This window comes from Dermacentor albipictus, chromosome 3 (genome assembly GCF_038994185.2).
Source record: "Dermacentor albipictus isolate Rhodes 1998 colony chromosome 3, USDA_Dalb.pri_finalv2, whole genome shotgun sequence".
In the NCBI taxonomy this organism is placed as follows: Eukaryota; Metazoa; Arthropoda; class Arachnida; order Ixodida; family Ixodidae; genus Dermacentor; species Dermacentor albipictus.
In genome coordinates, this window is record NC_091823.1 from 4,269,261 (window position 1) to 4,285,503 (window position 16,243).

General features: G+C 44.5%; 1 protein-coding gene and 2 non-coding genes across 5 annotated transcripts in view; 1 reads left to right on the top strand and 2 right to left on the bottom strand.

Moving 5' to 3' along the window:
- Window positions 1-16,243, top strand: part of LOC139057174 (sushi, von Willebrand factor type A, EGF and pentraxin domain-containing protein 1-like) — a 239,123-nt gene that overhangs the window by 99,272 nt on the left and 123,608 nt on the right. The gene's annotated exons all lie outside the window — the stretch shown is intronic.
- TRNAS-GGA (transfer RNA serine (anticodon GGA)) lies at window positions 2,954-3,028 on the bottom strand. Its single transcript has one exon. It is a non-coding gene; the product is annotated as a tRNA-Ser (tRNA).
- On the bottom strand, window positions 3,234-3,308 carry TRNAS-GGA (transfer RNA serine (anticodon GGA)). The gene has a single exon. It is a non-coding gene; the product is annotated as a tRNA-Ser (tRNA).

The following is a 16,243-nucleotide window of genomic DNA, read 5'->3' on the forward strand; positions in this document are numbered from 1 at the left end:
AAATTTATTGAAATAAAATTTGGTCGCTTGATTTCCTGCGACACTTGCTGTTCCACTAACGGAACGCTCTTAGTAAAATTATAGCACGCGTAGCATTAGGACCTATACTTAATGTCTTATAAAGAACTTAAACATAAAGTGCATTTTGTGAGCTTAATATGAATGCTGTTTGCACCGGAGCAATGAATCGCAACCAACATGGTCGTCGTGTTTGCAGACCACCGTTGATTGTTATGATCACATAACCCACGCTCCGTATGGCGGATATCAACGAACTTTCGTAGCTTGTAATTTCGAAGCCAGTTTTTTAACTTCTAAGTCATTAAAATATTACCGTGTTATTCCTTTACGTCGCTAAAGAAGTCGCCGGTTACTAAATTGTCGCTAAACAGAACTAAAATGTGCTTAAATCTAGTGAGAAAATTGCTAAAATGGCAACTGTGGCCATACGATGCGTAGTACATTTGTCAAGTTACAATCACGGTGCATCTAAATACGTGTAAGTTTGTAGTATAACACTTTATTAGGCAAACTTCATTGCGCACAGAAAGACACGGGAAATTATAATTACCACGACTGCGGCGAGCACAGTTGTAGACTGTTGAATCAAATCTCACGAGTCAAGTTCATTCGCTACATGTCCCGCCGCACATTACAGAGCTGGTGCTCGAACAATTGACGCGTACAACGCTATTATCGTCCCGGACGCAAAATTTTAGAAAACACGCCTCTTTACCATGCGTATATAGAGAATCCATAAGATATAGAGAAACTGTGATAACTTGAGCGATAACTTGATGACAGCGATAATACGGTGTCAGCCTGCGGGAGCACCATGATGAACACAATTTAGTCTCCGAAAAGTTCACAATGGTAATAACCTGACACAGCAGCGGTTTGACTAAGTTATGTTTACGCAGACAATTAATGCTGCCGACTGGACACCGGTTATACCAAAGAATTTTGCAGAAGAGGCTTTTGTACATTTCTTGACACTATTTACATATAGTATCGAAAAATTTACCACTAACACTACATCGACGAAGTGGATTCGTTCATCCTGAAATCTGTGGATTAGTAGACCACTGCTAGAGTTAAATGATAAAAAACTAGCCTCCAGAAGAAAGTAAAGTCGCAACTTTTTAATTCTGCTCTAAAGTCCAGGTTTAAGAAATATGCTACATACCTAGGTGCAGCCATTCCTTTCATTCGCATCCGATGAATGCAGACGAAGTTCATCAAGGCACCATGTCTTATAAGACTCCAAGTACTGGTTTAGACAATATCGATCTTTTGCAAAGTAATTTCCAAGAAAATATTGTCGGTAGTGGCTTTAATCACTCATAAATTGTTCTCTGTGGTGATTTTTCCGGTCCGCCTTAAGGATGGGAGTATTGTTCCTGTCTTTAAGAAAGGGGACCATACTTATCCGAAAATTATAAGCCAATTTGTATTCTTCCTTTCTGCAGTGATGTGATTGAAAACTATTCCACCGTTCAAAGTATTGCTTGATAAAATACAATCTTTTGTTCCCTCAGCAATTCGGATTTTGTCAAAGATATTCTACAGAACTGGCGCTTATCACCTTAACAGAAGAAATTATTGAAACTGCTTACACAAAAGCTTAGTATTTATTGCACTGACGAAATCCTTTGATACCCTAAACCATCGCATACTGTTTGTTAAACTAGAAACGTTCGGCGCACTATTCCGCTAAACTTTATTCATCTACTCAGAAGGTACAGGTTAACGTTCATTTATCATCGTCCAAGCTCATCAACTTAAGAATCCCCAAAGGAGGCCTTTTTTATTTTTCTCTTCATTATTGACTGCTCGACTGTTCGTTATAGGGCAAATTTTATCTATATGCTCATGACGCAATGGTTTTCACCTCCAGTAACACAGTTCCCATGCTCCAGTCAAAACTAAACATCGACTTAAACATTATTTTATGGTGCAAAAATAAGCAGCTGCTCATCAATCCCACTAAAACCACATTCGCGGTGTTCCATTCCTTGCGAGTTTCAATGAACATACATCTGTTAATATTTGCCGATTTCGTCATACCGATTTCAGCTGAAGCCCGATTTCTTGGCGTCATCTTAGATACTGAACCGAAATTTCATGCCCATACTCGTTCAATAGTGAAAAAAAAATATTGCATTGGGTATTATCAGTATTATCCGTATTATAAAGGCACGTACTTATTTCCGAACTCACATTGTGTGATTTTTGCACTTTGCTTACATTCATAGCTCTTTCGTATTGCTCATCTTCTGACAGCAGGTATTTTACTCATATTAAACATCTGCAGCACCTTCAAAACCAAGCCATCGGAACGACTTTGAGTCTATTTTATTTGCCTTGTAGATCGCTGTGACAAATCCGCTACGACAATTATTCCGGCACAAATTATCTACGTATAATAACATACAGGTTCATTACGCATGATCACTACATCAAATCCAGAAGAACTTACTAACAACAGTTGTACCCAGTGGAATCACCTCTTTTGCTTGTGGTAAGAACTAATTACGGCAAGTTTACAGCTCTGTTTTCATGCATAGCAATATGAAATTCATTACGCCTCGAAAGAAAGTCATCGCACAATGTTAATTCATTTTCCGCGCGCACCAAAAACTATTTTTTAAGAGGAAGTTTTAGCTCGGGTGCTCCTATCTAAATACATGTATGAGAATTCGTTTTTCTCGGCAACCACTGAAATTTGGCGAAGTTTGTGGCACTTAAATGAAAAACCTACAATCAAATGACTGTTGGTCTTGAATTTTTATTTAGCTCTTCTATCTTTTATGTAGGAGTTCTGCGGAAACCCGCAAGGTGGAGAGAAGATTGAATAAAGGGAAAATGAGACATCCACCTGTTTGTAGCAATTGCTACAAAGGAAACCCATACGGGTTCCTCGAAAGAAAAGCCTCATAGTTGAAGAAAAATTCGTCCTGGTCCGGGACTCGAACCCGGGACCACCGCCTTTCCGGGGCAGCCGCTCTACCATCTGAGCTAACCAGGCGGCTAGCAGATGGCAGGGCGAAGTCGAATTTGTCGACAACACGAAGCAAAGGCAAGAGTTTGACGTAGTAGTTCTGCGGAAACCCGCAAGGTGGAGAGAAGATTGAATAAAGGGAAAATGAGACATCCACCTGTTTGTAGCAATTGCTACAAAGGAAACCCATACGGGTTCCTCGAAAGAAAAGCCTCATAGTTGAAGAAAAATTCGTCCTGGTCCGGGACTCGAACCCGGGACCACCGCCTTTCCGGGGCAGCCGCTCTACCATCTGAGCTAACCAGGCGGCTAGCAGATGGCAGGGCGAAGTCGAATTTGTCGACAACACGAAGCAAAGGCAAGGTCTCATTTTCCCTTTATTCAATCTTCTCTCCACCTTGCGGGTTTCCGCAGAACTACTACGTCAACTCTTGCCTTTGCTTCGTGTTGTCGACAAATTCGACTTCGCCCTGCCATCTGCTAGCCGCCTGGTTAGCTCAGATGGTAGAGCGGCTGCCCCGGAAAGGCGGTGGTCCCGGGTTCGAGTCCCGGACCAGGACGAATTTTTCTTCAACTATGAGGCTTTTCTTTCGAGGAACCCGTATGGGTTTCCTTTGTAGCAATTGCTACAAACAGGTGGATGTCTCATTTTCCCTTTATTCAATCTTCTCTCCACCTTGCGGGTTTCCGCAGAACTACTACGTCATACTCTTGCCTTTGCTTCGTGTTGTCGACAAATTCGACTTCGCCCTGCCATCTGCTAGCCGCCTGGTTAGCTCAGATGGTAGAGCGGGCTGCCCCGGAAAGGCGGTGGTCCCGGGTTCGAGTCCCGGACCAGGACGAATTTTTCTTCAACCAGGACGAAGACCAGGACGAATTTTTCTTCAACTATGAGGCTTTTCTTTCGAGGAACCCGTATGGGTTTCCTTTGTAGCAATTGCTACAAACAGGTGGATGTCTCATTTTCCCTTTATTCTACCTTTTATATAAATTGCCAGAAATCTAAAATTTTTAGAAAACAAGACTCTCAAGTTTACAACTCTGTAACTCAGCAATGAAAGATGATAACACAATTCTGTCAATTGCATATAAAAGTACGTCTAAAGCGGACAAAATTGACATGTTACACATGAATATCGAAAAATTTAGTAATATATAAATACAACTTTTACATAACCATTGTGCACCACGAAACAAATTCACATAATATATAAAATGAAATACCAAATGTGTCTGCTTCCACCGATCTAATGGATGCCGTTTACGGAAGCGCGATAAGTGTTCTTGATGCAGAGCTATTTATTTGTAAACTTCGTGCTTCTTTCTTTTTCAAACTTCCCAATTTTCAAAAATTCTTGTAACAAAATTCAGGCTCTAAACCGAAAGTCCGCTTCAAGAGTCACTATAATTTGACTTTCTTTCTCAAATGCAACACATTTCATCAAATCGTTCTAGAGGTTTGCTCTGAAAAACGTTTTTTTTTCTTTTTACATGTTTTTATTTTTTATTTATTTCAAGAAACCCCTAAAGGCCCTCACAACGAGGGTATTACATAGGGGGTGACAAAAATTCTACAAGCAACCCAGAGAAGCATATTCAAGGAATAGGCAAAGAATAAAAAAAAAACAGAACAACAACACTCAATGAGACATAATGAAAAAAAAACGCATCGTAGTAAACAAAACACAAAAAATGTATATATATTAAAAATCAAACACATTGCGGTAATGGAACAAAACTAGAAAAAAAAGCTACTCATCACATTCATTTTTTAGAAGTTCATGAAACTTGGACGAATTCATTTCAGTTGCGATTGAAGCAGGCAGCTGGTTCCACTCAATAATTGTTTTGGGTATGAATGATTTCGCAAAAGATGTGCGGCAAATGATGCGTTTGATCTTGAAAGGATGGTCACGGCGTGGAAAGACCGCCGATGGCGATTGAAAGAAATCGTCATGAAGCAACGGATGATGGTAAATTTTGTGAAAAAGTGTTAAGCGAGCAAGTTTGCGACGATGGGAAAGGTTATCAAGACCAGCACGAGCCTTTAACAATGTGACGCTATAATGAAACGTGAGTAATCTGAAAAAATGAAACGAGCAGCACGGTTCTGCAGGGATTCGATGTTATCTATGAGGTAGGTTTGATCCGGGTCCCATATGGCTGAAGCGTACTCGATTTTCGGACAGATTAGGGTGATATAAGCAAGTTTACGCACAGGCGCTGGAGCGTGTCGAAGGTTACGTTTTAAGAGGCCAAGAGAACGGTTAGCAGCTGCTAAAATCAGATCGATGTGATAGTTCCAGGTTAAGTCGGACTGAAGGTGAACCCCTAAATATTTGTAAGTAGAAGCTGTCTCAACTGTTACGTGATTAATAGTGTATGCAGTTGGGATGCGGGAAGAGTTTCTTGTAAAGGAGACCAGCTTTGTCTTAGAGTGGTTTAGCATCATTAGCCACGATGAACACCAAGTGTTAATTGAATCGAGGTCAGTTTGTAAAAATTGGTGGTCAGTTTCACATTTAATGGCTCGGTACACAACACAGTCGTCCGCGAACAGTCTGATTTGGGAAGATACACAATTGGGTAGGTCATTAATAAATATTAGAAAGAGCAGGGGACCAAGCACGCTCCCCTGGGGTACACCGGATGTGACTTGAGCCATCGAAGAGTTAGAACCATTAACAGCTGTGAACTGAACGCGAGATGAGAGGAAGTCTTTAATCCATGCTAAAACCTGAGGGTGAACATTGAGATGCGATAACTTGAGTAGTAGTCTATGGTGGGGGACCCGATCAAATGCCTTAGAAAAATCGAGAAACAAAGCGTCGACTTGAAACCCGGCGTCTACTAAAGTAAATAAGTCGTTAGTAAATCCAGCAAGCTGAGTGTCGCAAGAAAATCCCTTGCGAAAACCGTGCTGATATTTATATATGATGTTGTGATCTTCAAGATAATTAATGATATGGGTGTGTATGACATGTTCAAGGAGCTTTGAGAAGGTGCAAGTCAGTGAAATGGGTCTAAAGTTTAGGGGATCAGAGCGGCTGCCAGATTTGAAAATTGGGATTACTTTAGCTACTCGCCAGTCATGAGGGATGCAGCCAGATGATAAAGAGTGAGAAAAAAGTGCAGAAAGGACTTGAAAAATACTCTGAGATATATTTCGAAGAATTTTGTAGTTAAAGCCAAGCGGGTCGGTGCTTGTAGTATCTTTAAGGTTATTTAATAAGGAAAGAATACCACCATCACTTATAACTATAGAGGGCATGGAATAATCGTGAAGTGAACTGAGTGCTAAAGAAGGGGTAATGACTTCATGAGTGAAAACAGACGAAAAAGCGTTGTTAAAAAGTTGAGCAGAATGGGCATCATCCAGCTGATCACCATTGCAATTTGTTAAGGATGAAATGGGGCGTGAATGTGGGTTAATTACGCTCCAAAATCTTTGGGGAATATTAGATAGCATAGTGGGTAAGACGTCACTGAAAAACTGGCGCCGGGTGGCTTTCAGCATTATTTGGTAATCCTTGTCGCTTTTCCTGTAGGTTTCCCACGTAGTTAATAGGTTGTTAGCAACTGCCTGCCTATACAAACGCTTTTTCTTTTTATTGGCTCTTCGCAGCCGTTCGTTGAACCAAGGCGCTCTTTTACTGCACCTAATTGAGATAACCGGTATGAATCTTGTAATGAGGTTAAGTAGGGTTGTTTTGAACAGCGACCAGTTCTGTTCAATGGAACGGAAAGTACATTCGGCTAAGAACCGCCCAGAAAAAGTGGTTAATTCGAGATTCATCTGGTCAAAATTAGCCCTGTTATAACACCTGATCAGCTTTGAGGTAGTTTTCCTGTCAAGCATACGGTGATTTATGCACCCGGTAATAGGCCTACATGTATTTAAATAGGCCGCGTCGGAGTTGAGCCTGAGCTAAAGCTTCCTCTTGAGGGAATTGAGCGGCTTCAATGTACTTTCCTAATTAACTGCCAACATGTCATTTCCGCGCATTACTGTTTTTTCTTTCTGATGCTAATTCATATTTTGGGCAAATAATTCGGTTTTGTGGACTATGTGAAGTTGATTATTCATTATGCTACTTTTGTTATGCTGGTTGTTGACTTGCTTGTGCTCTGATTGCTTAGTGATACCATTATACTATGCACCTAATTGTATTGTTATTAATAATCAATTTACCTGATTATTAGTATTTAGATTGCTAAGACATCCGCACTAATTCTCTACTTGTATCATTACCCTACTTATGTAACTATAGCAGGTCCTCCTGTTCAATTTCTTTCTAAACTCTGCGCCCTCCTGCTGTAATATTTCTTTAACATGTAACTCCAACATGGCTTGTAAGATATACTTGCACCTTGCTCACTAGAGCACCATCATGACTGCAGTGTTCAGTGCTCGTGTTACCGACGAACGTTTCGGCGAAGAAATTTCGAAATTCAATATTTTGCCATGAACCACTAGTCGTAAGCAAACAAGTTTTCGTCGGTTAAATTGACGTAACCTTGGTAGTTGTTTTATGTAGCCAGGTATCGCTACGTGCTTGTTTCCCCACACCAAATATTTCCTTGGCCTTAATTGAGGTGTTATATTCTATGTTATCATGATAATGACTTTATTATCTACGTGAACTTCCGCTGCATAGTGTAGAACAGAGCACGAAAAGTCCGCACCACGCTGGACTAAGCTTCGTCAGCTGGCATTTTAACGCTCTCTTTGAGAAATAAAGTGTTCTGCAGGAATTGGCCTTTTCGATAAATTTGGAAGAACGAAGACATTGAAAACATATATCTAAAATGATCCTCATAAGTGTGCTACCGTGGAGAACGACAGTGAACGCTGCAGGGCGCCACCGGGCGTCGCCCGAGGTCAAGTGCGCCCCGTCGCCCGGACTTGGCTCGAGCGCAGCACCTATGTGGGTCACGCTCGGAGAGACCGCCCGTGCGTTGTATCGCAGAATGTTACCGTAATCGCTCGCGCCCTAAAGCGAGCACATCAATAACGATGGGCGAAACTGGGCGATATTGTCTCCTTGCTACAGTCGAAAAATCACACAGACAAGGTTATGTGCTCCTTCGTACACCACTTTCACATCCCCTGAATGCCTAAAACCACCGGTTTGCTGATCAGAGCAATGAGTATATTAAGCTCAAAATTCGGAATGTCTCCCTAAACCAACCATGGAAGTTAAGCACATGAGCCTGACGGATGGGCAAGAACCTTAAAAAAGCATGACTAAGGTGCCACCAACTACACGGTGCATGAAAAGCTCGCACAACGGTACGTAAAGCACCGATGTAACAATCGCGTTTGCCAAGCGCACAAACAGCCGTCTTGAGAACGTAAAATACGCAGAAGCACAAGGCGTCTTACACAACACGGCAGGCGCTGTGGCTAACTGCTCGAACAAAATGTGCTGACAGCTCCGAAAGTATGCGGGCAGTTCGGGACTGCCAGTCCTTGACAAAAATAACATGATTCCGGCAGCATTCGGATTGGTGGTCAGAGCTTCCGGTGCTGCCGGGGAAATCGAATGCAGGACAACAGTACCAGGCAGTTCTCGATTGGCCGGGTTTGCGTAATCGAAGAAGTCCAATGCGAACAAATGTGCTGTTTAGCAACTTACTTGTCAACGTGCACAGTCCGCTATAGGCGCTGCAGTTTATTCGGATGGCGTCCACTTACGGAAGACAGGTCTTTGATGCGCTCGGCCGCAATTTCTTGGAACGCTGCGAGCTACCCGGGTCGCCTCAACAAACGGAGCACCTCTATAAAATGGACTTGACATTTCTTTAGATTTTCTTCCTTTGCGATGACATAGGTCACGCTTGAAACACTTCAAGCTAAACAATTCTGTGTAGAATCGATAATTTGGCATAACACTTAATGGGCAAATGAAGTGGCTACGTGATTTTCGTCCAACATCTTACTCACTTGTTGCTTAATGGCTATGCTGTTGTGCTGCTAAGCACGAGGTCGCGGGACTGAATCCCGGCCACAGCGGCCGCATATCGATGGGTGCGAAATGTGAAAAGACCCATGTATTTAGAATTAGGCTTATTAAAGGACCCCACGTGGTTCAAATTTCCAGAGTCCCTCACTACGGCGTGGCTCATAATCAGATTGTGGTTGTGGCCCTTAACACCCCATAATTTGATTTTAATTTAGTCCTACTCACTCGCGAAAAAAAGATTTCATAGCGCTGACAGCTCACCACGACGGCTGCGTTCGCTTTTTTTAACTGTTCTGCTTGTCAACCAACCAACGCTGGTGTAAGCGTGCTCATTGCTTTGCCTTTGGTGAAAGTTGACTTGTGGCTGAGTTGGAGAAAGATCACAGAATCGCTCTCGCACCCACACTGTGGGAGTCATACGTACTTCATACAAGAAACGCTTGCCCAAACGCTACAGTTATCTGCAATGCTAAAATGGCATTAACGCGTGTTGCGCCGCATAGGACCACGGTCAATCGGACCACGCAGGCGGGCAGTTTTTGTGCGACGGCTGTATTCTGCGAAGCGTCATCTCATTAATGTGCTACTTCGGGACGTTGCATAACATGAATGAATCCATTTTCAATATTTGCAGCTTTAAACGTATATAAGGCCCAAAAAGCTTTTCTGCAATTTTTTTTTTTAGCTGCGGGACTCGACTACCATCTGCAGTTATGCCCTTTGTTTTTGTACCACACTGTGTGTTGTGCTGTTTTTGTTCCTCTGCACAAGTGGCACATACCCCCGCGGCGGATTGGCCAAGTATTGGGCGGTCCGGGTATAATCAGTAAAAAATAATACAGGGGTAAAATCTTACTAGGGAAAAACTTCTCGGTGTTCAAAGGTGAAGGTCATAACGATGGTAGAGTAAATTGTAAAATGGATAAATAATTTGTCCTAGACTTTCTCCTTTTCTTAGAGTGGGTGCTATCAGACAACTGCTAGCCTAGGTGTCTTCCAACATGGGTGGTGTTCGTATGTTTAAATACAATTATCAGATTATTATTTGCCGAAATAATGCGGTGCGCAAACAACTTTGAGGTTATGTTGCCTGTGAATAATTTTTGAGCTTTCAGTTTAACAATGTTGGCAAACCGCTTCACTTGCAGCATGTACCTTAAAATTGGGGATGATGCCTTCGAATTTTAATGCGACAGCGTTAAGGGACCCGTGTCGCAGAAACTCCGGTGTCAGCGTCGGCATCGTAACCAGCGTTGGCGTTCTGTGAGCGAAAATTGCCGTATATATTTAGGTATTTCTTTATGCCACGCTTTGCTATATGACAAGGGGTGTATGCGGTTTATATTTCCGCACCATTCTATCACTCAAGTTGCTCGTAGCTTCTCTTATATTTTTGACAACGTTATTCCTCGGAATTGTATGAATGACAGCTCACAAACAAACGCAATATGAAACGAAACGCCGGCAACGCATGCCTTTTATTTTAAGTATTCGCAGACTTACATATTAAAAGTGCAAAAAGATTACAGAAATCAGAAAATGACGTCTTTTATTATTATTTTTATGTGGCTGTGCACACCTCCGGGAGCGGCCCACGCAAGAAGCCGTGTTTCCACCGGAAAGCTCGGCTTCGTGCATATCGTGCGCCACCAGTGCTTCCCGGAAAACATTATGCTTGCATAAGGCGCAATTGTCAGGAAGCGTGAGAAGCAGTCGGGGATCATTGAATGATGTCATCTTCCTTTCTGTAAGGCGAAGCTTACGCATTCACCAATTTTTTCCACTACAATTTGACCTTAGCTCCCTTGTTCTAACGATGGGGGTAAACTTACGCATTCGCGGGCTACAATACTCAATTCGAGGGGTGTGCAAATAGTGATCTTTGAGGCCGAATCAAATGCGAATCGAATTGGGCTAGAAGCAAATTGAATCGAATATTGAAAAGTTTTCGAATAATTAACAGCCGTTTCTTCAAACTAATATAAAACGATATTCACATCCTAGTATTCTCAAAGTTAGCCAGCTTCTCTCATTGCATAATATGTTAAGAAGCATTGTTGATTAAAAGCACAAATGGAGCATAAGAAGCAAGGAGATGTTCCTTCGCATGCACACGACTGTTGAGAGAACGCGAATGACCGCAGTATATCCTGAAAAGTAAGGCTACCTAAGCGACATAGCCTGCTCCATTACGCAAGTTCTCATGTTTTATGTCTATACTGTGCCCGCTGAGGTAAAAAAATTTCGGTACTTTTACGCCAGCTTTATGTTAATGTGGGCGCAGTTTGACGATTTGAAATGTTCCAATAGTACTTGAAAAATATTCGCAATTTACGAATAGCGACATGCCATTCAAAGCGAAATCGAATAGACACTACTCCATTCGTTATTCGCAAGTCCCGAATATTCGCACACCCCCACTTAAATCGATATACACTGCAAAATAATTTGCATTAAGAGTGAATAAGGACGTAAATGTGTTTATAATTCTCTGACGTTTACAACCTTTTTGGGTATAAGGGTGTGAGCATAGACAGATTTACGCCCTTATTCACTTTAAGGCTCTGAATTATTTTGCTGTGTATGCACCGTCGCTATAACAAAAGGAAAACAACCATCCGCGAAATTATTCTACGTTGTCGAAAGGGGAAAGCATTGTTTCACAATTCCTTGAAAAAAAATCAGACGTCCACTTGCCAGCTGTTTTGTTAGTCCGAAGTAAACAGCGCGAACAGTCGAAACCGCCGCTCATCGTGCAGACTCCCCGAAGAAACAACAGCGCAGGACGAACCGGAGCGAGCCTCGACAGATGCAGTGAATAGCGTCGCTGCATGTGCAACCAGAAAAGCTGTTATCTGGAAACACCTTTGGAAGACTGCATTACGCATCGCCCGCTACGCCGTTGTCACCTACTTCAGCCCCGCATCCGCTCTTGTCCACTACGTTCCACATATATAAATGGAGTCCCAGAATAGCCCAAAACAGCGCAGCCCAGGCCACAGCTGCGTTTTTCTCCCTGACATGTTCTCGGCTCCGTCATGGTCTCGTGCCAGCACTCGTGTTTGCCAATGTTTACACCTGACTCATGCTGACCCCAAAAGAGTGCAACGCACTCAAGGCGCGGGGCTGTGTTGATGTGGGAGCGCTGCTTCAGCGCCTATTGCGCGCAACAACGACCTTATTGCAGTTTGCGGCACTTATTAGCTGCGCACTGCCTTGAGTGGTGACGCCAAAAATTAACCAAGACATATATATGATCAGGAATGCGCTCCACTCGGTTGTGCAACACTAAGCGACCAACATTGTAGCACACGTAAGTTCAGAACCCTTAGTTGAATGGTGGGACTGAGTATATTACCTGCGCGAGTGGTGCTCTGCAATCGCCACTGTCATTGGCTCGCACGAAGCTCCACGTTTGCTATTGCCGATATTGGGCGCCCGCTGATATGAATAAGCAATTAATGGAATCGGATAAAAAGAATGCTAAAGAAATGTGAACGTACATTTTCATCGAACGCCCTGAAAAACCACGGGTGGCAGAGGGCGCTCCCACATCCTGAAGACTTCCCGTAAAGAAGCATCGTGTGCGATCGGTGTCTGCCAATAGCATCGTTCGATTGAAGAACCTCAAGCTAGTACGTGCCGTAGTCTGCGGTGTTTAGAAAAAGGTTGTTTCAGCAAGAGACGATATGACCACTGAGTCACAATCACGGCAGAATTCCACCAGGACGATAACTTATTAAAAAAACGAAACATGGCACGTTTTCAACGTAGTGTCCAAGTCCTCAATCACCAACATATAATCACATATACCCACGGAAAGCGGTAGCGAGAAAGAGTTGTCGTAGGAGGAATGTAAGGAGGTTAGCCAGGTAGAGCCCCGTAGGGTATAGCCACACCTTTCTATGCCGAAACTTGCTCATACCATGTCTTACATTCTTAACAAAATTACTCCACAGAATTTCGAGATTGGCAACTCACCAACAAACGCTGACACCAAGGACAACATTTTGGGAAAAAACTTGTGCTTAATAAATGAAATAAAGAAACAATAAATTAATGGAACTTAAAGTGGATGAAAAAAGAACTTGCCGCAGGTGGGAACCGAACCCACAACCTTTGCATTTCGCGTGCGATGCTCCACCAATTGAGCTGCCGCGGCGCCCTTTCCCCATGCACTTTCTTGGGTATTTATGTGTCCTAGTAAAACCCCGGGAATGTTAGCCAGTGCCGCCACTCACAGACCTTGGCGGTGGACGTAGAACATCCTTTTTGCCGCAGGCGTCACGGGAAAGTGATCTTTTTGGGTGAAGGCAACTGGTCAATAAACCCACACACGCTACCTGAAGGCATCAATGTTGCCGCATTTGAGACCCTCGTTGTGTAACCGAGGGCCTGTCGTTTATTACAAAACGAGGGTCTTGAATCCGGCAACATTGATGCCTTCGGGTAGCATATGCGGGTTTATAGGCGAGAAGAAAGGGGGTTAACTGATCGGCCCGTCGTTTATTACATAACGAGGGTCTCGAATCCGGCAACATTGATGCCTTCAGGTAGCACGTGTGGGTTAATTGACCGGTTGCCTCCACCCAAAAAGATCACGTTCTCGTGACGCCTGCGGCAAAAAGGATGTTCCACGTCCGCCGCCAAGGTCTGTGAGTCGCGGCGCTGGCTAACATTCCCAGGGTTCTACTAGGACACATAAATACCCAAAAAGTGGATGGGGAAACGACGCCGCGGTTGCTCAATTGGTGGAGCATCGCACGCGAAATGCGAAGGTTGTGGGTTCGGTTATTCAGTTATAAACGTAGTCTTTTATATTGTAGAGCGACCTAGTGTAGCCGCATTCAATTTGACCCTGTGTTTTGTAATAACTGCTCTGTAGATGACCAGTAGCTGCTGGCCGTCTACGCTTGCGCTCTGGCTTATCATCACAAGGAATCATCACCGGATCGTACTGCTAGGACGGACAGTTGCGCGAATTTAGTACAGTAACATATTCTTCGTTTATAGCGTGAAGGTACACAGAGAAAGACTAGAAGAAGCGCTCGTCCTGTCTGCGTCTAGTCTTCGTATGTGTCTCTTCGCGGTATAAACCAAGAATGCGTTGTCGTAGTACGCTAGCGCACACGCTGCATATCTTGGCTACATGAATGAATTGAAAGCACGCGTGATTACATTCGCAGGCAATAAGTATAATCTACACCACCGCAAATCGCGGTAAGCTAGATGGGACGCGCAGCTCTTGTGGGTGCTTTTTTGATGCTCGTTATGGCGACGTACCCTGCAGCCATTTCGAAGTTGCGCCAGCCCAGTCGCGAGTCCCACGCATCGCAGCGATACATCCGCATCGGAGTCCACGCAGCACGCACCGACTACCACGCGCGGCGTCTAGCCCATTTTGTCGCGTCCTTGTTGGAAAACGGCAGCCAACAGTCGGCGATGCTGGGATTGCCGCACCCGGCGTAGACGAAAGACGCGGGAGTCAGAAAACCGTGCCAGCGGGTCAAGTTCATAGCTGCGAACGCACAGCACCGCTGGCGCCACGAAAGACAAAGTTTGTGGTGACAGGGCGCGAACTCCGCGTAGGCGTCGCCTTATCGGACGCAGTTCCTTTTTCCAGCTTGTAGTACGTTGTCTTCGCTATTCGAGAAGCTCATTCGTCATATTCTGGCCAGCTTCTCTGCAGCTGACAAGTGCAAGGCAAGATATACGACAGCTGAGATCACGAGGACGACTGCGCCCATGTACACAAATACCGAGAGAGTATTTCGGTGGCGCGTGCGCAGAGACTCCAAACACGTCGTTCGCGTCCCCAGATGTGTAGTCTCCTTGACATCAGCGACGTGTTTGTCCTCCGAGTCGCACGAAGGAAAGCTGTCGATCGACACACTGTCTGCTTCTACCATGCGGGGGAGGTGAGTTGGAAGGCGGTGGCGCTGCATTCGAGGCTGCGCGACGCTTGTCACCGGCCGGCTCCTTTCAGATGCCGGCAATGACCCTGTAACATCAAATTCAGTCGTTTAGTGCCACTTTTAAAGCGACACACATTCGTACTGCGCAAATGCTATTGCTTTATATGGTACGCGGGTTCGTTAATTGCTTAGCACACGGGAACAGGAAGGCTTGAAGTGTTCCAAGCGCAGAAAGCTGTTGTACCACGTTACCACTGACCAAACGCAAGGAGCAACGACAGACTAAAGGTGGATCCCTAAATACTCACATTTGTTCTCTTCAAACAAGGGCCGAGTATTCAAAACCAAGGTGTCGAACCGAACCCGACCCAAAAGCAGTACCCGAGTCGGAATTCCAGCCCTGACTGAACCTGAACGTTACCGACATTTTTAGAATGTGCCTGATGCCGAACCGAAGCTGAACCGAAAAAAAAATTATAATTGTTACCAGTTCATCCCGAAACGGTTCAAGCATAAGTAATGTAACGGGCAATGTGTACATAATTGATTCTTCGAAATAATGACTTTTCACTCAGCCCAACCCACAAGATCATTACGAATCGCGAGCTGCATTATTTGCAAGGATGGACGTAGACGATATGTACGCGTTGGTAACAAACACTACGGCCACTTTGTCGGAGACGCTTGCACTTATGTTCTCGGCCATGCCAGTTTTGTCGCGCTATAGAAATTTTGCTTGTAGGGCACTGCAGGGCTATTACCAGATACAACGCCACGACACACGACCTCGAGAAGAGAAAATGGGAAAACCAACTTGTTCCTCAGCGCGGTCTCTTGTTATAATGACACTGCGATCGCTAATGGATGCTGTCACCTTCTCAGTACGCGGTAACAAAGGTTTAAACGGCACTGTAAATGTGCTTTTGCTGTGTGCTATGGTAGAACGCACGTTAGGCGCCTCCAAGCAGAGCAGACTCGGCCGCGGCTACGTCGAGGCATCTTTATGCGCTCCTTCACGTGGCCCTAACACGGGCTTGCCTGGACCGCCCAGAGCTACAGCACTGGAAAGTCACCCGTATGATTCTTGGCCGGGCAAGGACCGTACACATCGCTGCCACCCTAGAAGAGACTTGTCGCTACTGCTACCAGAGCGTGACCTCCAGCACGTGGAGAGGTTATGGCGCACCCCAGGTAGCGCGACTCGGCTCTTGGCAAGATTGCGGAGCCGCCCTCTGTACACGGACGACAAGATGCGCGCGTCCAGCCACCGCTCCGCGGGCGGCACTGCCTGCGCACTGCCGTCTTTTAATGAATATCTGCGAGGCTGTGCGGGCTCTCCCTGGCGGGCGATTCACCAGATG